This window comes from Melozone crissalis, unplaced genomic scaffold, assembly GCF_028551555.1.
Source record: "Melozone crissalis strain CALT ecotype California unplaced genomic scaffold, PUWL_Pcris_2 ptg000016l_1, whole genome shotgun sequence".
In the NCBI taxonomy this organism is placed as follows: Eukaryota; Metazoa; Chordata; class Aves; order Passeriformes; family Passerellidae; genus Melozone; species Melozone crissalis.
Genome location: NW_026535794.1, coordinates 128,602 through 153,850, shown reverse-complemented (window position 1 = coordinate 153,850; position 25,249 = coordinate 128,602). Strand labels below are relative to the sequence as shown.

Genomic DNA, 25,249 nt, shown 5'->3' with positions numbered 1-25,249 from the left:
TGGGAGAAAGCTGAGGGAAGCTGGAAGCTGATTTTTCTATTTTTTACAGTCCAGCTCTGTGGGAAAGGAAAGAAAGGAAATACTGCCAGAAAACTGCCCAATCTATAAGCTGGGGATTCTGGTTTTTATCTGCGGGACAGTTCTCCAGCCAGTTGTTTGACACTTAATTGATTATTTGGAAACAAATGTACGATCTCTACAAATAAAATCAGCAGATATGTAAAAATATGCAAAGAAGTAATGAAGAGAGGATAACAGTGAAAAGAGTGTCTAGCAGAGTAAGGCCCTTCATATTGACTTTTATCTTAGAACAGTCAAATGCAAACTTATGCGTTTGGGGAAGATGGTGTATCACTCTTCCAGAGAGACTCCATGTTAAAAAAAGGTAAGTCTGTAAAGAAATTGACTGTATTAAAGTGTATATTAAGTGTATATTATTTTTCTTGGACCCTCTGTTTCAGACACTAATACCCAGGCTCTGTCCCAGCCCTATAAAGTGTAGATTTAAGACCTAACAGGTCTTTACAGGTAGACAATCTGGGGGAAACAGATGCTGTTGATGTGAGACAGCAAGAAGGGCCCTGGTGGCATAGTACACAGCCTATTTTTAGGGCTTCTAGGGAACAAAGAAGAATGTTTGAGGTTCACAAAACATACTTCAAGATTGTAAGAAGTATTTTACAATGTGAGATGCAGAACTCTTTAAAGACAAGGGGTAATGACTTTAAACTAGGTTTAATTTTAAAATTTTAAATTAATTTTAAAATAAAAGAGGGTGGATGCAGACTAGATAAGAGACCATTTTTAAAATGAGGCTGGAAAGCGCTGGCGTAGATTGCCCAAAGAACCTCATCCATGGAGGTCTCCGAGGCTGGGTTGGACAGGACTTGGAGTGACCTTATTATGAGTTGGAAATGTCCCTGTCCATGGCCGGGTCCCTAGAGGGCCCTTGAAAGTCCTTCCCAACCCAAAGCTTCCTATGAGTCTGTGGACTCTTAGAAGGTTTGTGAGTGATCTGATCAGGGTGTGTGAGTACGTGTACAAAGAGAAAACACTGAATACTAAAGCAGTTTTTAGTTGTCCAGGGATAAGGCATGACTGCAGCAGATTGAATTCCAAAGGAAAACAGGCACATGCTTCCAGTGCTGAAAGTGAGTAGCTAGTGGAATTACAGTGGTAACTTTTCCCATGTGCTGCAGTTTACTTGGTCTGTGTCACAGAGATCACTGGAGGCTAGTGTGAAATTACTTGTCAAATATAAGTGGGTAGAGTAAGTCCTTCATGGCCGTAAATTTCATGACTGTCACTATACAGTGGATGAAATTTGCAAAAGAGAAATCTATCAAAGGCTGTTAAAACCCAAAGCCAAAGCCTCTGGCACAGCAGGTCTCTGAATTACAAATCTGTAAGCATTAGGGGAGCTGCCAGGAAGGGAGCACTTCGTCTACCCTATTTTAGTGAATTTTTTCCAAGCAGACAGTGTCAGGGAGAGGGCAAATCAGTCAGGTGTGCTTATGATTTGACTCTGTGCCACCATTTTTTCTCTTGTGCTACAAAAGACTAGATTTTTTTAAAGGATGCACTTTATTTCAGCCAGAAATTATGCCCTATGTGGGGATCATGATACTGAGACTGTGTACTGCAGTGGGGTCGTGTACTGGCCAGGAAGATAAATTACCATGATGGTCAGGTTTGATTCTGCAGCCCTGAAGAAATGCGCACCCTTATGTGATGTCTGCTTTCCCCAACATGCACTGCGTGTATTTACTTTTGTGTATACTTCATTTTCTTTGGGGTCCACAGCAATGGATATTTTTCTTCCTTGTCTTCAGTTGTGAAGATAATTTCATCCACTGCATGTTTTAGACTGGCTGACATATCCTGTTGGAATAATGTGTTGATCCTACAGAAGGATGTGTAGTATATGTAACGAACAAAGACGCTTCGGTCCCAGCTGCATTTTTAACCTCAAGAAACAGGTAAAAATAGATTCTCCACCTTTTCATCTGTGACAGAGCTGCTACTCTATCCCAAATTAATATGTTAAAAAAAAAACCAAAAAAAAAAACCCACAAACCAAAATGAAACAAACAAAAAAACCCAAAAACAAACACCCAAACCCAGATGCTGTGAACTCTGATATTGTATCTAATCAGAGTGTTCATCAGTCTTCTCCAAGACCAGAATATAAATGCTGTGCCTCTGCCATGTGACCTGGACAAGCAGTCCGTCTCCCTCGGGGGCTGTGCCCAGGGTGGCCTCCCCTCTGCTCACACCTGAGCAGCAGGTCAGGTCTGTGTGGGCAGGTCCTCCACTCAGGCACAGCTCACAAGCTGCTTCACCCTAAAGTGCTGCAGAGACAATTCCCAGCACACTGGAGAGCGCAACCCAGGTCTTGCAGATGGTCTAAAGTGCTTCACAGAAGTTCTGGAATTGCTGTTGGTCAGATGAGCAGCGAGAGGACAAGATGCTCTCATTAACACGTTTCCCCAGCTACAGTAAGGTATTCTTGCCCATACTCCTCCATTCTCCAGCACAAAGAGTTCCTTTCATAGGAGCTCGCTGTCTTCTGTTTGGCTCGGAGCATTGCCTTGTCACACATGCCTTGTGAAATATTCTGTACAGCACAGCAGAGCATGTGCAGGTGCCAGCTGCCAGCTTCGTCTCAAGCCAGGGGTCGTGGCCTGAACCCCACGATCCCAGATGCTTTCATGCCCCCCTGTCCCCTGCATGTACTTGGCACTTACCTTATCTCCCCAGCATGCATGCTGAACCATTGCTCATGGAGTCTCAAAGGGGGCAATTTTCTGGTGACAGGTACTACAGAAGCTCATTTTGCATTTGCAACAGTGTTTTGCTGGTACATATAACCATAGGAAAAAGCTTGAAAATATGACACAGAAAATGTAGTGGAAAAGCCAAATGCATGTGTACAGTCCCTCCTTAAAAACACCCACTAAGACTTAATTCCACCTTGTGATCTTTAAAATATTTTACTTCATCTTTTAGACTTGCACTGTTTTTGAGCATGTGAAGCTGTCAGGTTTGCTTGGCTCCTTGCAGGTGGAGCTCAGCCCTTTCACCGCTTCCTCACAGCTCCTTGGAGCATTACTCCAAAGCATTCGTTGTCAGTGCTCATTCTGTCCGAACTTCCCTCATCCCCATGGGCTGCAGGGCTTTGGCAAGTTACACTGAAGATTCCTTCTAATCGCTCTGTCAAAGTGCACGTCGCTTTGGTTTTGGTCGCTGGGGGTTTAAGAAGCAATTTTCCTTTTCCTGTTAAAATTGACACCGTACCTCAGACCCGTAGCCCGCCAGGCCCAGGACGCTCATCTCCACCTTCCCGGGAGCCACCAGCTCCTGACTGCAAGGGAAAGCGTGCGGATGGCGGACCGCAGCTCTGGGCCGGTTCTGAGTTTGAAGGACTGGACGTGCCTCGGAGCTCCCCTGGCCTGTTTGCTTTCTCATCCTGCTGCTCCCGTCCCCATCGCCACTGGAATTTTCATTGCCTCCCGGTGAACCCCGGCCCGGTCGCTGTGGGCGCGAGCCCCGCTCGGAAGCGGTCGGAAGCGCTCCGGGCCGTGCTGGGCCAGGCCGTGCTGGGCCGGGCGGGGCGGGGGCGCTGCGTCGGGCCCCGCGGCCCGGGGTGATGCGGAGCGCGGCCGGCAGGCGGCGCTGGGGAGCGCGCGGAGGCTGCGGCGGCGGCCGGAGCGCTGCGAGAGCGCCGGGGCTGCGGCGGCGGGGGCGGCAGGGGGCGGCGGTGAGTGCGGGGCGCGGGGCGCGGGGCTGGGGGCGCCCACGGTCAGGGGGCTCCGGCGCTGCTGGGCAGAGAAGGGGGTGCCTGTGGCGGCGGAAGCAGGGGCGGCGGGGCTGGGCACCCTGCCGGCGGCGGCGGCGCACCTAAAGCGGCTCCGTCCCTCTCTCGAGCTCTGTCGAGGCGGCAGAGTCGGAGCGGCCCGCGGGGCTGGGAGGGCGTGGGCGCCGCACCCACCTGTCCCCGGGAGGAGCTCCGTGCCGCGCCGCCCCCGCGGGGCTGGGAGCGGGGCAGGGGCCGCGGCTGCGCCGCCCTCCCGCCGCAGCGGCGCGGCCGGCGCCGGGCTCCCGGTGCAGGACCCTCAGCCCCGGCGCGGCGGGCGAGATGCACTTTACCGACGGTCCCTGGCCGCTCTCCGCAGCGCCGCGCAGGCGCTCCGCACGCGGACGGCCGCGGCGGGAGCGGAGCATGGACGGGACGGTGAGCGCCCCTCGGGCCCCTGCCCCCTGCAGCCGCGGGGCGCCCCCGCCTCCGGTGCCCCAGGGCCGGGCACGGCCCCCGGGCAGCGCCGCTGCTGCTCCCGCCCGGGCTCTGCCCGCAGGGCTCGCCCGCTCGGAGCCTGGTGAGTCCGGGCGGACCCTGCGCCGCCGGTGCCGCCCTCCGGTGCCGCCTTCCTCCGCCGCCGCTCGCTCGTGGAGCCGCGGCCGGAGCAGCCTGGCCCTGCCGCGCTCTCTGACCTCGCCCGCGGACTCGGCTTTGGGCGGTGCGGCCCCGCCGGCCCCTGCCGAGCCCCGGGTTCGCTGCCTGGCAGGAGCTCGGCTCGCTCGGAGGGCAGGCAGGAAGGGGGAGCCCGGTGCTCGTTCACCGCTCCCGAACGTGGGCTGCAGGTCCCCTCGGGAGGGTCTCCTTTAGCAGGGACTGACTTTACCGAGGGAGACACCATCACTCTTCTGGATTTGTCCATCCTGCCCTGACATGGTCCATCCATCCTCTGGAGAGAAGGGTCCTCTTCTTAACACCCTGTCCCTGGTGACAGCCCAGCGCTGCCCTGCATCTAACTGACTGCTGTCTCTGGTGCTCCAGCAACAACCAGCCTTCACACAGGAGATGGCAGCTTTTGAGAGAGAGTATTTGATTTGCTGCCTCTAAGATGCCTCTCAGTTCTTTCTTCAGAGGGAGATACATGGTCCAAGATACTCGCTCAGGACTAACACATTTGTGTCTGTGGGAGACTGATGCTCTGCGTGGCCTTCTGGAATATCTCCTGACTTCCCACACATGCAAACCATCTCACTTTGGCATTAAGAGTTTGCTGCTGGAGATTGCTGCTCCTTCCCTCCCTCCTGTTCCCTGAAGCCTGAACTCTTCTCTGTTCCCTCCAACACCATGGCCTGTGGAAGATCCCTGTGTGCAAGTTGCTGCAGGGAGAAACTGAGGTAGAATTTAAATGGGGGACTGAGGAGCAAGCAACGTCATTCGCCAGTTAGCATGATCTGGGAGAGTGTGCACTAACTGTCCTTGCCTGGTGCCGTCAGCACTGCCCTTCTTGGAGACTTCACCCTACCACCCATCCAAGGAAGTCCTGCAGCTTCTGAAGATAACCAGTTCCTTGGTGTTGTCTCAGAAGCAATGAACAATCTGCTGTTTTCCACGGGGACACCACCAACCAAACGAGCTGAGCTCTCTGTGAGGAGGAACTTGCAGCTTGGCCTTGCCCCTAAGGCAGGGTGAGGACACTCAGCCTTCGCTCTTCTCCTTCTCCTCAGCGCTGCTGTAACGTTCCTCTCTGTACCTCCTGCACTCTCCCCTCTACTTGCACTGCAGTGTTTGCCTCAGCCCCTGCCTGCCTCGGCTCTGTCCTTCCTTGACTACAGCTCTGTTTCAGCAGAATTCACCATTATCTTCTTTTTGCCCTTTGTTCTTCCCTTTTCTTGACCCCGGTAGATCCAGAGCCCTGGTCCTGTCCCTGGTGGAGTTCTCCACTCTGCTCATGCTGCCTGGCACTGCCCAGGCTGGCACTGCAATGCCCATACTTCCCTTTCTTGCCTACCCCTTCTTTGAGCAGTGGTTTCTATTTGCATGTCTAGGTGTGAGCTTATGCTTGAGAATGCTTTGTGCGCTGGTGCTCAGACCTGTTCTGCTGCTAATGCTGCTTTTCTTCATCAGCTACAGTACAGACCTGCCAGGAGCTGCTGTGCAGGGCTTTGTATGTGCAGGTGCAGCTGCCTCAGCTCTTCCCATGGAACAGGTCCCTGTTCCTTCTTAGCCTGGTTTGTCTTCTTTGGGAGCTATCATAGCATGCAGACACTGAAGCTGCCTGACTATGCCCTAAATCTGTAGGATCATTAATTATTCCAGTCTGCCACACTCTTCTTAACCTACTCGGGCAGCTAATGGTGCCTGATAAAATGCTGGAGTGTTCTGGTAGGAGTGGATTTTTAGTTCTTTAGGGAATTGTTTTTTTTTAAGGATGAAAGCAAACTGACTTGGTTAATATTCTTAGACTGGCCTGCTTTCCCAAGGTTGAGAACCTCTGTGTGGGACAATACCCTTGCTTCTTGGGACAGGCAAATTCCAGGGGTCCACTCCAATCCTACCCACCCCGTGGTTCTTACCAGAGCCTGCTCAATAGGTTGACGGGTTATAGGCAAGCTGTAACCTTTCTGTTCTTTCCAGACTCCACAAATACAAGGTGAGTCCTGTGGGGAAACTGAAGAGCCTACGTGGATGGGCCAGTGCCTGGGCAGAACTGTTGTCCTGGCAGCCTGGCCATGCGCCTATGTGCACAGTCTCCAGACAAGTCCCAAACTGCTATGTCAGTCTCATCCTCTCCTTCTTGCTCTTCTCCCCCCTCTCTTTTTCCGCAAGTTCTGCTGCTTATGAAGTGTCACATGGGTTTATGCTGTTCTAGGGAATGTTATTTTTATTGTATGTTATTTCCCTCTCACACAGTATGTACTTTCTCTTTTCAGAGCTGGATCCAAATGCATCCTCAGCCTGCTGTCTTAGAGCTGTTCCTGCTTAAGGTCAATGAGAACATCTCCTGCTAATTCATCATGACATAATATCTGGTCTCCTGCTTCATCCACAGGATAAGTTTCTTGATTCCTCTTGGTGTACACAGATGTGACTCCAGGTGTTGAGCTGCCCTGTCCGACACAGGTAGGTTTTAGCTCTTTGAAAAGTGGCCTGTTTTAGTCAGGAAGGACATGTCTGTGCTTTGGACTGGGGATGGAAAATGTTTGCCTTTGGGCATATGGGAAATAGTGTGTTGTGAAATAAATGCTAAGACGCCAGCTTGCTGCTGCTGCCATAAACTGGTCATTTGAATAGCGAATTACTCGTGTGATAGTTTGTGCTGGTGTTGGCAGGAAGATGCTGGTCTGGCAGAGTGGACTGGCTCAGAGGAAGTGACATTGGAGGATGCAGTTGCTATGAGTCCGAGGGGGAGGAGTAGCAGGAATTCTTTGTGGTAATTCATTACTCCATTTGCCACAAGTAAACATGATTAGTTCTTGTCAGGTGGTTATTGATCTGTGGGGTTCCCATGCTTCTCAGTGCAGGTTTAAATTAGCTCTTCCCAGCTAGGAGGACTTCTTCAGTACCTGCTGTTGCTGGATGGGCACTGGTCATCTCCATGATAAGGTGCCCAAATCTGCCACTCACATCCTCATTTTCTACCATTAATTACATTCTTCTTGTTGCTCCCACTGTGAATATCCACCTGTAGCTACCTGTCTGTTTTCCCAGCCAGTGCACAGCAAGGCTGCAGGAGACTTTTGTTTTTGCCACTCCTGCATTGGTGACTTCTCACCTTTCACAGCCTACACAGGTCACCTCACTGGTAGTGGAAATGGTGTGGTAGAAGAAATGCATACTATTTTGCTTTGGAAATAAACAGCCTAGGGTATAACAATTCTCACTGGAATTGGAAGGGCTTATGTATGAAAACTCCTTCCGTTTTTTGATTAAGATGTTAATGTTAACATTCTGTTCTCTTTATCACCCAGCACCATCTCCTTGCCCAGTGCAGTGCTGCCACTGTGGTTTCCAAGCAGAGTGCTTGGGCTAACACCTAGAATTTGGTGGTCTCTCCTTGGATTGAACAGCATTCCAAAAGTTTATGTTTTCTGGAAAGATGCAGCTGGAGGAATTGAATGGTTCTTAATTTAAACTGTAAAGGAATAGGAGTTCGGGTGTTATACCAGGGGAGTTATCCAGGCTTTGCATTTATATAGAAATGTCCTGGATACATGGAACCAAGCAGGTATCTACAATTTATGTGCCTTTACATCTAGCTCACAAGGTTGCACTGTGCACACTCTCCACAGTGTTTTCATAATGCAAACACTGGCTAACATTCTGGAATGTTCCTTGAGGTTGTCAAGTGAGGTGTGAATTGACAGCCTGAGATGCCCTTGTCAGTTGTTTCCAATATTCACTGAGTAGATGTGGAAGTGACAATGACACTGTCATTTCTGTACTGGCAATTTTGTGGACAAGAACCTCATGAATTTTATAGAAAGCTGTTTTAGTCTTCCTTTAATTTTTTAAAAAAGCTCTGCATTCACAGGTTTCAGAGTTTGAGAGACAAACTTCCTATCCTTTCCCTTCTGGCCTCTTAGAGTCCTGCAGCCTTCTCTGTTTTCTGTACTGGTTGGAACAATGCCCAAAGCAAGGGATAAAAGCATTTCTCCCTGAACAGAACTAGCCTTAGCTAGCTTGAAGGCCTTAGCTAGACTGAAGAATTTGCCTGCTCCAAGAATGTCAATGTAAGATTCTATTCAACATAGTATTTTTTACCTTTTTTACCCCCAAATTTGGCACACTTACTCTCTGCCTGTGAATAAATTTCTTAAAATTACTTGTTTAAAGGTAGTTCAGCTCCTTTCAAGATCCTAAATGCAGAGAAGAAAACACAATTTACCAGTTATATATTTTTATATTTACAGGTGCAATATGCACAGCTATTGCATTGAAGTGGGAAATCATGTAAACTTACCTTTTCAGCATGTGGCCTTTGATTTGCAAGTATGCTTTTGATGAGCTGCTCCCCTCTGGAGACAGGCTCCCTTTCTCCCCTGTGGAGAAAGCTGGGGCTGTTCAGTCTGGAGAAGGAAGGTTGTGTGGAAGGGTCTGCAGGGGCTGCAGGGGAGCTGGAGAGGGATCTTTGTCAGTGACTGCAGTAACAGGAAAAGGAGTAATGGGGACAGACTGAAAGAGGGGAAATTCAGGTTAGATATTGGGAGGAAATGTTTCCTGTGAAGGCGGTTGGACACTGGGGGCTGTGGGTGCCCCTGGCAGGGCTCAGAGCCAGCTGGGTCAGACCAGGGGAGCTGTCCCTGCCCAGGGCACAGGGCTTGGGACTGGATCATCTGCTAGCCCACTCCAACCCCTTAATGTTCTATGAGTCTATGATGTGAAAGAAATTTGACTTCGCTTGGTGAAATTGCAAGGCTCAACAAAGTATGACATTGAAAATTTATAAATGTATTAATTTTAAAGAATTAAACAAGTCATTTTCCCCTGGCAAATACTATGATTCATGGCAATGGCAGAATTTCCAGTTAAAAGGTGGTGTCTACATGGAACAGAAGAGCTGTGTTTGCAGCTGTGAGACCAGTGAGGAATGATTTTAAAATGTTAATTGCAGATTTTTAAGCTTTCCATTTTCATGATAGAGAGAGGACACAGTGGAAGGTTACTTGAGAGGTTTTATTCTTGTTTGTTCCTTGAGATCATAGGGGTAACCACACAGTAACTGAATGGGCTGGCAGTTTGATCACTCAATGTGGACAGGAGCCAATCTTAGCAGTTGCAGGAGAAAGTGCAAAGCTCATTCACTGTGGGATAGAATGGTATGGGTTGGAAGGGACCTGCACAGATCACCTAGCTGTGTTCCAGCATTTACCTCCCTCATTGTAAAAGATGTCTTCCTTAGGTCTAATCTAAAATTGCCCTCTTTAAAACAGCAGTTTTAAAGTGTTGTCCCTTGTCCTGTCTTACAGGCCTTGGTAAAAGGTAAAAGGTCTCTCTCTGTCTTTCTACAAGCCTCCTTTAAGTACTGGAAGGCCGCAAGAAAATCTCCCTGGAGCCTTTTCTTCTCTCTTGTCTCTCTCAGCCCATCTCCAGAGCAGAGGGGCTTCAGCCCTCAGAGCATCCCTGTGGCCTCCTCTGGGCTTGCTGCAACAGGTCCATGTTTGTCTTGTACTGTGGGCCGCAGGTGAGGTCTGACAAGTGCAAACAGGAATAATGCCCCCATGCCTGCTGTCTGTGCCCCTCTGCTCGTTCTCTTAATACTTTACATTCTTGTATGAACCAAAGTCTCTAGTCCAACGGTATCTGTATGTGGTTTGTAAGTAATTCTTGTGCCACTTTCATGCTTGGTAGTCCAGACCTATCTTAGTAAGGAAGTGAACCAGTGTGGGCTGCTAAGAGCAGCACAGATCTAGATCTATGCCTAGATCTGCCTGGGATGTGCACAGACCAGCCAGGGCACCTGAGAAGAATCTGCTGTCATAGCTTTGCTCTGGACTGTCTGGTGCTTTCAGTCTCCACCATCCTCTGCAGTAAATGGTGGCGTGTGTCTTATGGACATTTGGCACATACAGGCTTTGCCAAGTGGTTTACAAACTTGAGAAAACTGGATGCTTCTTATCTACTTACTGCTTTTTGCATCTTCAGTGTCTCTTGGCAAGTCCTACGTCAGTTAGTGCCCCAGGCTGCCTATCTTACATGAAAAACATTTAATTCATTTTGAACTTAGTCCTCCATTTTTGTTGGTGATCCTCAAGTTCTTTTGTTACAAGATAATGTGTTCCTTTCATCACAGTGACAATTTTTATTCTTTATATTTTCCCCCTCCTCTGCAATATAAACAGGCACTCTGCCTCAGCTCCTCTCCATAAGAGGATTACTTTGTATGGAGTCTTTCTATATCTGCATGGTTATAATTCTGCTGGATGCTTTTAGAGATGTGGCCAGCACTGGCTGCAGTGTGATCAAAAGCCAGTACTGACTGATACTGTGTTCTGTAATGTCTTCTGTCCAGCTCTTCATAACTCCGTCAAATTTTATTTTCTGACTGAATGCTTCTGTCAAGTGCTGCAGCCATCCTCACCTGTTAATATCTGTAACAATGTAAATTGCACACAAAGTTATAATTAGTGGAGTCCTGTTTTTTGTTTGAAGACTTGATGTGTAAGTGTGGCACTGCCACACCGTGTGTTCTGTAGAGACAAACACATGTGCCCCATGGGTCTGTTATGTTCTTATTCTGTTCTCCATTGTGTCCCTGTTTTATTAGGATTAGAATTCTTTTATAGGTCATGTGAATAAAAGTGGGCTGGTCAGCATATTGCATTTCAGTGTTTTGAAAATGGCTCCCAGCCAGGTTTCCAAAGAATATAAAAGCTAACAAGGGAAATAGATAGTCAATAAAGAAAACTCCTTGCAAGCAGTAAGAAAAAGCAGTGACTCATACAATGGTTGAGGTTGGAAGGGCTCTCTGGAGGTCATCAAGCAGAACTGGTTGCCCAGGACCGTGTCCAGACAGCCTTTCAATATCTCCAAGCTGGGAGACTCTGCAACCTGTCTGGGCAACCTGTCAGCCCCACCGTAAAACACTATTTGTTGGTGTGCCAAGGGAACCTCTCGTGCTTCAGTTTGTGCCTGTGGCATCAGATCCTGTCACTGGGCACACTGAAAGGAGCCTGGATCCATCCCCTTTGCACGGTTCCATCAGGAATTTATATCCATTAACGAGCCTTCTCCAGACTGAGCAGTACCAGCACTCGTGGCCTTTCCTCACAGTCCCTTTGTCAGGTTCAGGGCTGCTCTGTGGCCTCCCCAGTGTGTCCGTGTCTCTGTGGCTGGGCACAGCACTCGGCTGTGGTGCTGCAGTGAGGGGCAGGATCCCCTCCTGGCGCTGTGGCCAGGGCAGCCCAGGTGCCCTGCGCGTTCCACCGGGGTCTTTGTCTGACAAACTGCTCTGGGCACGTCCTGCTGCCTGGGGCTGTCCTTCCCCAGGGCAGCCACCCACGCTTCTGCTGGGTTTTGCCAGGAATGTAAGGGTGCTGCAAGGTGAGGGTTGGGTGAGGGATAACTCACCCAACCATTTGTCCTCAAAAAAGGACACAAATGAGCCCCAACACCTCTTCCTCTTTAAGTTCAGGCAGTCAAGGAGGTTCTCCATTCAAAGGGGATAATAAGTAAATGGGAAAGTGCTACGGAAAAAGAGAGACCCTGTTAGGCTGTTAGTCGAGGGATAATGGCGACAAAGCCCAAGAGCAGAGTTGCACTGACTGATGAGCCTTTAGGAAACTGCAGGCATGGCTTCCAAGAGATCTCAGATGGATGAGAGCAATCCCTGGGACACCAGGAGCTGCTGATGGTAGTGGCTGAAGAAGGATGAATAAATGTTGTGTTTCTGTGCTTTTTTGGTTCCCCATTGGTGCTCAGTGTATGATGAATGATTTCCAAAGTCTAAGTAATGAAGCAACAAAATTAGATGATAATGCAACATTATTTGGTGCAGCAAAACCTAAATCTGTCTCTTAAGATTAGGGAAGAGCGTTTCAAATTGGATGATTATATGGCAGAATAAATTTAAATGTAAAGTGCATAAAGAAAATAAACCTGCTAATGTAGCCACATCATTGCTAAAATGATCTCTTTCAGCTCAGGAAAGAAATCTTAGCATCTTTATAGAGAGTTCTCTGTAAACCCGAGCTTAACAGTAGTGATTAAAATGGAAACTTTGATGTTAGATATTACAGGAAATGAATTAACAAAGCTGAAGTTACTGTTGTAATATTGTATAAATCTGTGGCTCTCCTGTGTTGTGAAGAGAGAATGGAGTTTCGCATCCCTTAAGATGCAGTGACTAGTAGAACAAGAGGAATTCTAGAAAAAGTGATTAGGATCACCAATCACTGAGAGGTGGAGAGATTTCCATCAGAGGAGGCATGTGAGAATTCTTTAGAGAAGTGAAATATGAAGGTACAAGTGCTATAGATCATCAGCCACAACTGAGGGAAGGTAAAGCACAAATGGACTTAGAATTTATAGAAGATACAGGCATGTGATGAAATTATGAAGCAACAGGCGTAAAACTAGCACAAAGTATTCTGGGTGTTGGGGTTTTTTTCAGTTGAAGGCAAGCCCGGATGGCCCCAGGTGGGCAGGAGCCAATGGCACCTGGCTTGTACCTGCACGGTGTGGGCACAGCCCCAGGGCAGGGCTGCTGCCTGTGCTGGCCCTGCTGAGCCCCCTCCAGCGCTGGGGACAGCTCTGGGCCCGCGAGACAAGGACATGGAGGGGCTGGAGCGTGGCCAGGGAGCGGGGCTGGGATGGGAATGGAGCCCCAGGAGGGCTGAGGGAGCTGGGATGGGGCTCAGCCTGGAGAATGGGTTCAAGTTGTTAGGAAATACTTATTTAATGAAAGGGTTCTGAAGCCCAACACAGGCTTCTCAAGGAAGTATCGGGGTTGCCGTTCCTGGAGGGAAGATAAAAGACATGTAGACATGACACTTGTGGACATGGCTTAGTGGTGGACTTGGCAGTGCTGGAGTGTGTTGTATTTGATGATCTTGAAGGTCTTTTCCAACCTAAATGGTTCTGTACTTGTACTGTGTGATTAGTGAGTGGAGCATGTTCCCCTTTGCTCTCGGGGCACTGTAGTGCATTCAGTCAGTAAACTGAGGCATAGGGGTGGAGAAGGGGTCCCTCTGCTGCCAGGAACGCCAAGCCACCGGACTTCCCCATTATGAGGGAAGCTGACCACTGATCCTTGAGCTCAGACCCCAGCAGGGTCTCCTTCCCCACATCAGGGAGCAGGAGGCCCCTGTTTCGGCTGACACTCCTCCTCAAGTCGCAAATCTTAACTATCAGTGCAGTCTTTTCAGAAGGATGGGGAAAAGGCTTGGGTGAGGGAGGAGAGAGAATGTGAAACGGGATTGGGTGGCACCAGCAGCGCATCCTGCAGCCCAGGGAACTGCCTTGCTCCTCCTGCATGGCTGCAATGCAGTGCCACCTCCACGCAGGTCCCGTGCTGCAGGAGCTCCCCCCGGTGAGCTGGCCAAGGCGGCCGCAGCGGGGCAGTGCGGACCTGCCAGGACCGTGTCCGAGCTGAGCCGGGCTGAGCCGGGCTGAGCCGGGCTGTACGGACCTGCCAGGACCGTGTCCGTGCTGAGCCTGGCTCCAGGGCAGTGCAGACCTGCCAGGACCGTGGCCGAGCTGAGCCGAGCTGAGCCGGGCTGAGCCGAGCTGTACGGACCTGCCAGGACCGTGTCCGAGCTGAGCCGGGCTGAGCCGGGCAGTGCGGACCTGCCAGGACCGTGTCCGAGCTGAGCCGGGCTGAGCCGGGCAGTGCGGACCTGCCAGGACCGTGTCCGAGCTGAGCCTGCGGCGGGCGCTGCTCCCGCCCCGGCTGGCAGCCTCTGCCCTGTGCTGCCGCTGCTGCTGCCGCTGCTGCTGCCGCTGCTGCTGCCGCTGCTGCTGCTGGTGCTGCTGCTGGTGCTGCTGCTGCTGCTGGTGCTGCTGCTGCTGCCGCTGCTGCTGCTGGTGCCGCTGCTGGTGCCGCCGCTGCTGGTGCCGCCGCTGCTGGTGCCGCTGCTGCTGGTGCCGCTGCTGGTGCCGCTGCTGCTGGTGCTGCTGGTGCTGGTGCTGCTCTGCCGCTGCTGCCGGGGGTCCCCGGCGCACAGAGCCGGCTGATTTTACAGACGTGTGCTGGCTAAAACTGGTGGCAAAGACAGAGCAGAGATGCACACTGCCATTGGCCAGGCAGCTTTCCTGGAAGTGCAGTTCTAGACCACAGGAAGCCTATGGAGAGGAAGGGATCCGTTTTATTGCACATTAGATCAGTGAGAGTGAATTGAAAGAGCAGCAGGACAGCAGGAGAAAAGACAGGCATGCAGAGGTGTGTAGGTTGACAATGTCATTTCAAGTGTTGATATCAAAACCAGATATTAGGGATAATCTGACATATTATAGCAAAACGCTTAAAACATATTCTGAAAACAGGAATGGAAGAATGATTGATGTGCTTAACTGGGGGAGGTGATTATGACTGTGTAAAACTCTTTATGATCTTAAAGATGCTGGAATGCTTTGGGCACAGTCTCCAAGAGCAGTGGCTGTCTCCTTGGCAACAGGAAGGCATCCATCTGTTGCCATGGCAACGGACGGAGGGGTGCTCGGGAGGGCTGTGCAGAGTCCTCAGCGCAGGCGCCCAGCTCGTGTTGCTCCTCCCTGGAGCAGAGGCTGTGGGCACATTCAGGTGCTCTGATCTTGCAGCTGACCGGGAGGAGTGAACTGGAAGCGTTCCTGCTCCCTGTGTAAAACTGATGAATTGCGCAGTGCTGTTTCATCTGGGGAGTTCCTTGCTAATTGCCAGCATTAAAGAGCTCTTTGCAGCTCCCCATAAGGAAAGTAGGATTTTTGCTATCTAGAGAGGCATCAGAGAGTGTTTGATGTCGATTCTTTCAAAGCCGTGGACAGACAGATCTGAAAAAACAGAAAACAACGTATATGCAAAGAGTCTGCATCTCAGCAGCCCTTTCTGGTGTCTGAAAGTAGAATTGTGCAGAGACACTGACAGGCCTATCTGCACTGGATCCACCACATAAGAACTGCTAATAAAGTAAGCAAATTATGTATAACAGGCACCACTTCTTCTAAACCCACTGCAATTCTTTTCTAAGGGAGCCAACTCATATTTGGCACCAGAAGTAGGATTGAAGCATGGTTTGATGTTTTCATCTTTTTTAAATATGAGGCATAGAAGCACTAATGGAACAGTGATAATTTCAAAGTGACCAACTGAGAAAACTATTTTAGAAGCAGCATTTTGAATGCATTTCTATGTGTTGTGTGTAGGTATTACTAAGCAGTGTTTAGTTTTTTTCATCAACAGCCTGCTTTTCATTCCAGTAGCTTCCTTCTAGTCCTGCATTAAAGGACAGCAAAACAGAAATGCATTACTTACCTTCATTAGCGTACTGTTTTGCTCCCTAATACGTACCTTTTAAGGCAAAAGCCACTTTCAATCGCTGCTGCTGGACTAGCATATATGCTTGCAGGTAAAGGCACTCCAGGTGTTTTGTCCTTGCCTTGTTTCAGCTCCAGTCTCCAGGCTGTGGTTCCTCGTACAAATTCACCACATGTTGATTGGCCAAGTTGATTGAGTTGCTTGTCATGCTTAAGTCTTTCCTGAGTAGAATCATAAAATCACAGAATGGTTGAAGTTTAAAAGGACCTCTTGAGATTGTGTGCTCCAACCTCCCATCTCAGAGCTGGGTCAGCTTGAGCAATTTGCTGACTACCAAGTTCAGTGATCTTCTGAATATCTACAGTGATGGAGCGAACTTGGCTCTTTGGGCAATCTTTTCTAAGTAAAAACCTGTTCACCTGTTGTGTATGTCCACCTGGTTCAAACATTCCCTAATCTTGTCTTCCTTCATTGACATCAAGTCTTCCTTGCTCCTGGTCTTAGGAGCCTGGAATTCCTGACAGCCAATCTTGCCAATAAAGAAAGATGCAAAGAGGGCATTCAGTACTTCAACTTATTCTGTGTTCATTCTCAGCAAATCCCCTCCCACGAAAGGCTACATTCTCACATATCTGTCTTTGACTGCTGAAATATTTGTAAAAACCTTTCTGTCCTCCCTTCATGTTCCTCCCTAGATTCAACTCCAGGTGGGCTTTTGTTATCTTGATGGCATCCCTTCGTGCTTGGACACTGTCTCTGTATTCCTCCTGGGTCACCTGTCCCTGCCTCTGCCTCTTGCAATGCTTCAGCTCAGTCAGGAGCTCCTTGTTCATGCATGCAGGCTTCCTGCTGATTTTGATTCATTTCCTGCCTGTGGGATGAACCAGTCTTGAATTTTGAGGATCTTTGAAAATCAACCCCATCTCCTGGAACTCTCTTCTTTCCAATTCATTGATTTCTTTCTACCCTGGTCCATCCTCTCATGTTCCTGAAATACCATCTCATGGTCTAGCCAAGGCTGCTCTGACCTTCACATTCCCGACCAGTTCTTCCATGCCTAGCAGAAGACCTCTCTGTTTCTGCTCCTCACTTGCCCATGTTAGGAGTTTACGGCCAGTGTGACCCAGAAGCCTCATGGGTTGATTGTGCCATGCTCTGCTATGCCCTCAGCAGACACTGGGGTGGTTGAAGCCTTCCATGAAGACCAGAGGCTGTGGACATGGGGATTTTTCCTGCTGTCTGTGGTCTCACTATTTCTCCCTCAGTAGGTGGTGTGCAGCAGACACCTACCATGGCACCACATGCTGGTCCCCCTGAGAACTCTGATCCTAACTCTGGTCTGCAGGCTCTCAGCTCGTGCTCTGTCCATCCCCAGAGGGAGCTCTGTGTGCTCCAGCCACACTCTGAGGGGCTGAAGGGCTGAAGGGCAGCTCTTCCTCCTCACCCCCAGCCTGCCCTTGCTGAAGGGCCCGAAAGGCTGCAGCCATCACAGCACTCCCGTCCTGTTTGGTGTCAGCTACCCTGAATCCAGTGCATGGTCAGGGGGAAAAGGGACCAGAGAGAGCATCTCCAACACGCGGGTGTTCAGAAGCTTTCTGGAGGAGGCAGAGGAGGCTGTCAGCCTGGGAGCAGATACGGCACCATTGCTGCAGGAATCAGGAGAATGTGTCACAGCTTCATCAGTCTGAAGACAGGGACTGAGGGCCCTGTGCCCTCCAGCCACAGGCAAATGGCAGAGAAAGCATTTCACATGTTCCTGCTCCCTCAGATGCTTTGCTACGGGGAGACTGCAACAGGATCAGGAACTGAAATATTAGTTATTGGAGTTGTATGTCGTCCATTCTTCACCAGCTGCTCGACAGAACAGTAATTTTCTGGGGGTGTTCTTCAGGGCTTTGTCTGGTTTGAAATGTCAGAGACCTTTTGTTTCTGCAGGCAGGCAAGAGGTTTTTTTCTTTTTGATAGACAAATGGAGTTGAAGTGTAAGTGAAGATCATAAGCCTTACAATAAAACCATAACAGGAGAGAGATGCATGTCTGGAACTGATTTTGATTAAATAATTTCTTACAAGGAGCTGTTGACTCCTTGCAGCACTGTGGAAGAGAAAAGGCATCCTGGGGTTGCATGGCAAAGTGGATGCAGGGCAGGGTAAAATCAGCAAATGCATAAGGCTGATGGGATGCAGAGGGGTGCAGAATTGGGCCCTGATCTATATGCAGTATCTCTACTGCATATAGACAATTTCAGAGCAAATTTTTGCCTGTGGCATTCCAAGAGGATTTAATCAGAGTGAAAAAAAATATTTGCAAAGTTCAGAAGAGACAGAATTGCAGTTTTGTGATGTGCAACAGCAGGAGCTTGCTGGGGAGAGGAAGGTTTGACTCGAATAGAAGGAGGTGGAGAAACAGAAGATAAGAAAAAATTAGTAACTGTTAAAATAAAATCAGCCAAGTAGAAGAGTTGCTAAAGATCAAATGTAGCAGAAAAGGAGTAAGTTATGTGATAGACAGAAAAAAGAGTAGCAGAAAAGGAGTAAGTTATGTGATAGACAGACTTTTCTGAAGAACAGAAATACAAGCTTTTTTGTGTTGGAATATTTCTCAGCTCCCTGTAATTCTTATTATTGCAATATTAGTGATTAACTTTCCATTACATAAACTTTTCACTAATTTTTTAGGTTTGTTTCGTTCTTGTTTAGATTAGGTGAATACCCTACTGGAGATTAATGTCCAAGATCTGAACTAAAAGTATTTAAAGAAATACTGTTTTAATTTTCATGGTATCTCAGACTTACAATAACAATTTAGAAAGCCTTTCTCTCTATAACCTTAGCAGATATTTATGTATTATTATTTGGCATACTATGTATAGCTAGCATTTGGTGTTGCTGTATCACATGTATATATACCAGCCGGGCTGTGTATTCTGATCTATGTATCAGAACACTGGGGAATCTTTTTGAAGAAGGAAGCATAGTTGCTGCCCAAGAGACAATAAGGTAGTCGAAATCTCCCCCAAATGTGTTATTTTTATGGTTTCAAGTTGCAGTCAGAGTATAAATTGATCTGAAAGCAGGTGTTGAGGATGGGTGCAGAGGGTAGGAATTCGGTGGCTGTTCCAAACAAGGGTAGCCAGACAGCTGGCATGCCTGTCGGGATGACTGGTGTTCTCCATTCCACTGTGCTCCTTCTATTTCCATCTGCTGGCTTCATCTGCAGACTGTCAAGGTCAGAGACGACATTGTTCTTAACTGAACCTCCTTGCACTCTCAGGCACCAGAAACTAGGGAGCCCAAGAATGGGAAGGACTGTGGCGTGTGACAGAGAATGTGACACAAAGTACAACACTCAGCTCTTCTCCCTCTGACAGTTCATGGCCCTGCACAAACACATCCCTCTCCTGGAAGTTCTCCAAAGTAAACTCTGTTTTGAAAAGCACTGAATGCCAGAATGATTCAACTTAGCCTCTTGTGCACGTTTTGAAGCTGATTTAACAAGTAGCTTGTGGCAGCACTCGTGTGCCTGGTGGCTCAGAGGTGCTTTCTGCGGGGACGGCTGCGATGCGCTGGGTGACCATGGCCAAAGGCAGCTTGTGCCTCTGAGCTGGAATTTGGGAGCTGCCAGCCTGCCGTGCCCAAAGGCAGCTTGGAGCTGGGAGCTGGGAGCTGCCAGCCTGCCGTGCCCAAAGGCAGCTTGGAGCTGGGAGCTGGGAGCTGGGAGCTGCCAGCCTGCTGTGCCCAAAGGCAGCCTGTGCCTTGGAGCTGGGAGCTGCCAGCCTGCTGCACCCGTGCTCTGCTGGCAGACAGGAGCACACAAACCACTGAGCTGTGCTGCAGCCAGGCTGTTTCCACTCCTGCAATGCTCAGTTGCTCAGATGAGCCTTAGCCAAAGCCCATTGTCCAGCTGGAGCCCAAGGGCTGTAATTGTGTCACTGTGCCACGAGCTGCTGTGCTCAGGGTCTTGTGATTCCATACACGGATTTATGTTCTGGGTGAGTCGGCGCTGAAAGGATTAGCAAACCATCCTACCTGCCCTAAACACACAGCACAGTTCTTCCACCTCAGGATTTATCTTCCACCAGCTTGATCTTTTCCAGCTTAAATCTCCTGTCTAACATTTTAAGCCGAGTTGAGGTTTTTATCCTTTCTCCTGATTGGCTGTGAAACTTTTCCAAAATCTTCTTGTGTGAGGATTTAATCTACAAATATTTTGCTTCTCTCTTTTAGATCTTTGAAGGAGGTAAAAAAATCTGTGTGTAAAACCCACCTTGGAGTCCATGGTAGTAATTTTCCTTCCACTTGTTTTTATTACTTGTTTTTAACTTTTCAGTTATGTTACATACAAATTACATACAAATTATGTTTCTATTAAGAATTTCAGGCATATAATGTTTTACTGCATTGCCTCTAAGTCACATTTGCCATTTCCCGCTGGCTGCCATGTTTTTTTTTCCCAAGCCATTGTTTGCTGTAATGATGTACTGTTTGAGATTAACTCTGACTTTTTGGAGTAATCTGTAACTGCTGTAATTATTCTGCCAAATAAAATAATTTTAAAAGACATTTTGCCGTGTCTGGCAATGCAGTTTTTGTTATGATCACCACTATTGCTTGCTCTCAGTTCCATCATGTTCTAAGGCTGACATGATTGTATTCCCCTGTTAATTGTCCTTCCAGTTCAGCTGAAGGGGGACCTGGATTTATGAGACAGTCCATGCCAAGACTACTCTGTTTTCCTTCTTTGGTTCTGTCCTTTCTCCAGCCTCCTAGTGCTCAATTCTTAAGCAGCTTTGCCTATGAATACAGCCTTCAGTCCTTATTTACTTACTATTGATTTGCTTAAACTATAGACACTTTTCAAATGACTTTCAGTGAGAATAGGGCATAATTCTTAGCATTGCTAGTATTAATCAAAATGAACTCTAATAGACTCCTGACAAACAAATAGGAAATCCTGTAGGTTTTCTGACAGTGCAGAAAGGCGAGAGTACTCTAGGCAGATGCATTACCTTCATCCTAAGTCCATGCAAGGCTCAAGAATTATTTTTGAAAGATAAAATAACTGAGCATGAGAAGGGTATGTGTGGTACGAAAAAGCAGCCTAAGTTTACTAGCCTACTCTTTCTCAGATAAGTAGATTGATTCCTCACAAAGGAATCAGTGTCCAGACTTGAGTGAAGCCTTTGATACAGTGTGATCTGAACATTTGGCTGGAACTCAGAAGACAGGTAAAAGCAGAACTGCAGAGTAGGGAAGGAGCTCAGTAAAGAAGACACAAAAGACATTGCAGTTTCTTCAGGATTTCTCTAGGGACTAGTGCCATTTAATATTTTCACTAATGTTCATGGCACAAAAATAGGCAATGTAATAATGAAATTTGCCTCTGATGCAATTGGGTATTGTTGAAGCAGAAAAGAACAGGTTATGTGGGAAGAACTGCTTGACTGTGAACTACACAAACAGAACCAGCTGGTATCTGGTGACAATTCAGTGCACAGCCATGCACCTGAGGCCTTGTCACTTTGTAGGCACTTTGTGCCAGAAGTGATCCAATGACAGTGCTTAAGGAGAAACACCCTGGTACTTCAGAGAACATGGAGAGAACATGGAGCTGTCACTTTCAGGATGTTGTGGAAGGCAGCCATGAGCCTGGCGAGGTTTGACAGATTTCTGCTTGTGAGAAAAGTCTTGATGGCACACGAGCATGTGGCCTGGGCACTGGAGGTACAGTTCTGTCTGCCCTCGTTCCAGCCAGGTTAACTGGGACTGACAGGTCTATGGGGATACAGTATGGGTTAATAAAGGTGGTGTAGAATGTAATCTTATCCCCTAAAAGAGTTGCAGCTGCACCAGTTACTAAAGGTTAGGAGCAGGCTGGGTGATAACAGGCCACACCTGTGGCAAATAAGAACAGTGTTGTAAAAGAGTGGATTGGGGGCAGGCACAGCTTCTCTGGACAGCCTGTGCCAGGGCCTCACCACCTTCATTGGGAAGAACCAGTGGTTCCCTCAGCTCTGTTCTGTCAGTGAGTGACAGCAGATGGATATTCTAGATGCTCTTACCAAACACACCCGAAAGCCATCATTCTGACCACCAAATATCATGAAGATACACTTTCTGAACTAGGGGGCAGTTGGTTTGAGGGTAGTTGTTGATAGGTCTTTTTCTCTGCTCCCTCAGGATTACCCACCAAGAATTCCTCTATTTCATTCACTTCTGAAAAATTCAAATCTATTCCCAACTCTTCTCCTTTGAGGACCAAAGTATTACTACTAACCTCTCACACTCTGCAGTTCTGCTCTGGCCCTGGGTTAGAGGATGAGGATTGTGGCTGCTGCTTGCAGTGCTTTGGTTATTTGCTCAGATGCTTGATGTTTGTGCACAGCTATTGCTGCACACAGCGTAGAGAGGGATGGTGATGATGGAAAAGTGGAGATAAAGGCGTGGTAGAACTAGACAGCTTACCATGAGGTTAAACAGAATTGACTAAAATATTAGTATGGTTGATGATAATTCTGATGACTCATTATTTTGTATCCTATAATATTACATATATATTTGATACATTTCTCTGTCTTTTAGCATCCCTGCTGTTGCCTTTGATTACTTTTAAAATAATAATGAAATAAGATTCTCTCTCTACCTCTTCACAATGATGTTTGGAACTTTCAGAGGCAAACACTTCTCTTTGTCTTATTTCCTTCCTGCCTGCCTCCCTGACAGATTTTAGAAACAAGTACTGGGAAGGCCTAACAGAGAAAGGAACCTCTGTGTTATTTCAGTTTTTGTATGGAAATAAGGCAAAAGGAATCTCTGGCAATCAGCTGGTGCTGTGTCCTGTCTGCAGTCAGAATCCACACCAAGTCACAATCCACACCACCTACATCACTCTGGATAGATGCTTCTCTAGCACCTGTTCTTGAAAGACCTTTGGCCATGAGGAGTCCCATCCTTGCTGGACAAGCTCTCTCAGAACATCTGCTGTCACTGCTGTGCTTCTCCTTAATATCGAACATAATCCTCCTGGGAGAAATTCAAGCTGTTATTTCCTGTACTCTGTGTATGAGGAGCAGCTCTTCCCTGTATTTGCAGCAGCCTTTTGGACACCTGATGACTGTTGTTTTTCTCTTTATCTTATTTGGACCCCACAGTTCTTGTCACACTTTCTGACCTTCCTTAACCTTCCTGGTTTCCTGGTTTCTCCCACATTTCCTCTGATGCACAGAGCCCCTGACAGCAAAGGTTGGTCTGGATGAGACACTGACAGTTCATACCACGACAGAATTGCTTTGGAAGAGTTCCTCGGCAATTCTGGCAACATTTAATTTTTCAACCTTAAGGAAATGTTGAGCTGGAATAGCTTGTGGTCTGGAGAGCTGAGGGGATGGGGAGAAGGAGGAGAGATGGAATGAGGAAAAATGAAGAATCTAGAGTACTGTTGTCAGTGCCTGTGCTGCCACCAAGGGGATGAGAGCAGTGGGGCAGCATTCCTGCAGTCTCCTGATCTCCTGGGATTTATCTGTTTATTTTGTGACAGGGTAGTGCTGTTAACTCACATTCAGCTCACGATCTATCATATCCCCAGATGTTTTTTCTGAAAAAAAAAAGTCTCTTCAGCCAGTTCTCCATCTCCTGTTTAGATAATTGCTGATTTACATCCTTATGTGGAACCCTGCACTGTTTCTGATTGAATTGTGGTTTGAAAAAAACAGGACATATCTCCAGGTCCTCAGGACTTTAAATCTGATAATCTCTTGTAGCAAACTTGTAACCTCTCCAAACTGTATGTTTCTAGGAAATTGAATAAGCTTGTTCTCTAAGTACATTATCCATATTGTTAATGAGACTACTGAATAATTCTGGACTCAGGAACAAGTGGGCATTTCTTTAGATTACCAGAGCCTCTGTCTTGGGGTATTTTTCGGTTCCAGCATGTCTTCTACGCCACATTGCATCAATTCCAAAACTGTTGCAAATATTGAAAGTTTAATTGAAAACAGTGATGCTGACTTAAGTGAAACTTGGGTGAGGGAAAGCACACCTGCTTAAGGCAATCAGCACCTTCATTACTTCTATGATTACCATCAGACCAAAAAATGGCAAGTGGCAGCAAACACATCTCCCTAAAACAACTTGGTTCATCTCTTTTCTAATCGGACCATCTTAGTTTAACAGCCTGAAAAGCCCTGAATAGCAGAAGTTAAACCAAAACCACACACACCAAGTGGGCTCCCAGTGCCCCAGGAAATACCAGGCAAGGAGATCAGCCTTTCTCTGAAATGAAGTGGTCTGGGAATAGGACATGAAGCGAGCTGAAAGTGAGTATGAATGAGGCCCCAGCGTGTGCTCAGCCTTCAAGAATGAGTGGAGGAACACGAGCCTTGCCCAGAGCCCCGCGGCACAGAGATGTTCCAGGTCAGAGATGGCTGGAAGCTGCCAGGATACCTGCAGCAGTTGGGGATCACTTGGGTTAAATCGGTCACTTTTTAAAAGAACATTGACAACTATTTTCTACACTTTTATGGGGAAAAAAAAAGTTGGAAAAATAGAAAACTAAACAATTTAAAATAAAGTTATATGCTGTTTCTCTTAATATGGGAAATTACATTCTGGCATGGTAACCTTCACCCTTTTGTGCAAATGCCTCACACAGTAGTTTTCCTGGACACTATTGTGAAGGGTTGAAGAATCACAGGAAATGGGTTTCATTCTCAGCTAGGTAATGTTGGGCAAGTCACTTCCATTAATTTGTACCTATTTTCCATTTGCAGAACATAAAAGCTGCATGTACTGATTTTTCTAAAGTGCTTGGAGAACTACCATCATGCTAAGAGCTGAGTTTTTATTATTACAAGATTTTTAAATATTTTTTTTTACATTTACTCAATCAACGGCTGAAGCGAGGCTGCCATTCCTTAATTTTCAAGTGGCTGGCCTTGGAATTTGATGTTCAAGGAAACCTGGTTTTGGATGCCTGTTAAGAACATCCAGATAGATTACAATATATATGGTATGGTTTTCAGCTTAAATTACTAGCACTTCATAGCAAATGTCCTCCTGCTCCAGAAGGGACTCGGTGGCTTTGGATGGAGCGCGGGGCGGCTGCGGTTCCATGCCGTATCTGCAGCTAAGGGGAAAAACAGGAAACCCCTGGCCTGCGCAGCGGAGCGCATGCTCCGGCCGGGGGACAAAGGGCCGGTGCCGCTCGGTGCCGCTCGTCGGGCCGCGGGCGGTGCCGGTGCGGGCGCGGCACGGCGCGGGAGGGGTTAAAGCGCCCCCGCCCGCGCGTCCCCGCCGGCCCGCGCTGACCTTCACGGGGCCGCGCCGGGCATGCGCGCGCCGCGCCCGGGGCCGCGCTGCGCCCGAGCTGCGCCCGCCGCGGTTCTGCCCGACCGGCTCGGCCCGGCCCGGCCCCGGGCAGGCGGATTGGCCCGGGCCGGTCCTCGCCCGCCCGTGGCGGGGCCGGGACCGTGGCAGGCGCACGCCCTGCCCGTGCCGGGCGCGCCG

At 48.2% G+C, this 25,249-nt stretch overlaps 1 protein-coding gene across 3 annotated transcripts in view; it reads left to right on the top strand.

Moving 5' to 3' along the window:
• The first annotated feature begins 3,699 nt into the window (after positions 1 to 3,699).
• SMARCD3 (SWI/SNF related, matrix associated, actin dependent regulator of chromatin, subfamily d, member 3) overlaps positions 3,700 to 25,249 on the top strand; it is a 70,099-nt gene continuing 48,549 nt past the window's right edge. Inside the window, exons 1-2 of one of the 3 annotated variants that reach the window (XM_054274327.1) lie at positions 3,700 to 3,760; positions 6,727 to 6,916. The gene's annotated coding sequence lies outside the window, so the exon portion shown is untranslated. Of the gene's footprint in view, positions 3,761 to 4,358; positions 4,377 to 4,571; positions 5,482 to 6,726; positions 6,917 to 25,249 lie in introns of those variants that run through there. The other 2 variants (XM_054274328.1, XM_054274326.1) reach the window with 2 other exon arrangements.